Below are 1,871 nucleotides of genomic sequence, written 5' to 3' on the forward strand. Positions count from 1 at the left end.
GTCAGGCCTGTTGTCCCGCCTAAAGCTAGCGCGGGAGGGCTGAGAGACAGCACAGGTGATACGCCGTCCTGCTGCTGCGGCTTGCTGGAAATTGCGAGGCCGGTCTCAGACATGCTGCATCGAGCAGACGGACAGAGAGACGGCCAGACAGAACATGAGAAAACACCTTCTCTTTTCATGAAGCTGACTTGTGCGCCGAGGTGACCTGCTCGATGAAGTTGTGGCGAGGAACGCCCCGAAAAAGGCAAGGAGAACAAGACGAATAATCCAGGGGCCTTTCTGCAGTCCGTGCTGGTTGACGATGGCGTCCCCCACATTCCAATCAACAGCTCTCAAACGTTCGTTGCCTTCTGGGATGTTGCCTTCTCCGTTTCTCGAGATGGAGCCCGAGTTGGCTGCGAACAGCTCGGGCTGTTGGGAACGCTCTCTCTGCGCGTTGGCCTACACAGTAAGGTGAACGCCAGGTCCCCGAACGGATGGCCGGTCAGTCCCTGGCTTTGAAAACGTGCTTTGCCTGTGGGTCTAACGCGGGGGGGACGACCAGACGCTAAAGGCCCAGGAAGGGGGTGTGAATCTAGCGGCGTTATGGAGGCAGCACCACCAGATACACAGTATGTAGAACAGCAGCCCCTCGAGGGGTCGTCCAGATCTGGGATAGCTCAAATGTTTCCCAATGGTCTAGGCGGGGGGCTGAGCGGGATGTCACGTCCAGAGAGAGCTTGTCCTGATGCAGCTTGTGTCTCTGAACCGGAATGCTGACGTCTGGTAAGGCAAGTGACGGTGTATGTACTTCGACCGTGCAGCGGGTGAGGGAGGGAAAGCATGTAGAGAGGACAGTGTGGGAGAGGCGGCGGAAAACACCGTCACGTCCTGGGCCGGTATCAGGCACCGGGGGTGCCAATGACGCTCTCTAGCATCCAGCTAGTTACCAACAATCCTGTGGGCACTACCGGGAAGGCTGGGCCGTGGAGTAGTATGTAAGAACTACATAACTTCCTCGCGATGCCGTGCCGTTCGCGGGCGGAGCAAGCTGGACGTTGCAGTCCTACCCCGAAAGGCTCCGACCAGCAGCAGCAGGACAAGCTCGTTTGCGCTTCACATCTGCTGCTTGTCTTGTTCCCAATCTCACCCTGGCCACGCTAAGCCGGGGTGCGGCAGACGCTTCCAGGTTCCCGTGCCTTGGGTTGAGAATTGGCATCACCCCGGATCCATCATCTGCCTCTTCGTCTCGTGACCCTAGCGTCGACGTTGAAGACACGAACGCTAAGGATTCAAGAAGCAACGAGGCCCCCTCCTCGGTCATCACGAGCCCCTCCCGCCTTCGCCTCGCGGCATCGGCCGGTGGGCGTTTTGAAGCGTTTCATAACCGACGCGAGGAGGGGCCGTAAATACTCGGATATTATGCTTGAAACAAATGCAGTTGCAGCGAAAGCCCATACACAAGACGAGAACTGAAGTGACGGAGGCTGCTCGCCTCTGGCCTCCTCCGGTTTTCCGGGAGTCTGAGAGCCCACCAAAATAAGCATGATTCGCAGCAGGGATCCGACGGCACCCCCGGTCCAAACCTAATTCAGAGCCCGCGCTGCGTTACAGTCCGCTTGACGTTGCGGGACAGCATGGATCTGGGTTGTTTCTTTTCATATCCCGCCCCTAAAAATAAATGGGGAAAAAAGAAGGGTTGGAAGCTTCCGGGTGGCTCCCTCTCGCAGCCGTGAACATCAGGGGGCAGGCCCAAAAGGTTTCCTCGTCCCGCCGTCGAACGCGTCCTGCAAGACATGGAGACGGTCCCCGGAGGTCTTGACGAGTCCCCAGGGTCATGACGGCCGTGGAAGTGGCGGGTCGCGTCCTCAGCGGCCTGGAAGGCCGGTGTG

This window comes from Remersonia thermophila, chromosome 2 (genome assembly GCF_042764415.1).
Source record: "Remersonia thermophila strain ATCC 22073 chromosome 2, whole genome shotgun sequence".
Taxonomy (NCBI): domain Eukaryota; kingdom Fungi; phylum Ascomycota; class Sordariomycetes; order Sordariales; family Chaetomiaceae; genus Remersonia; species Remersonia thermophila.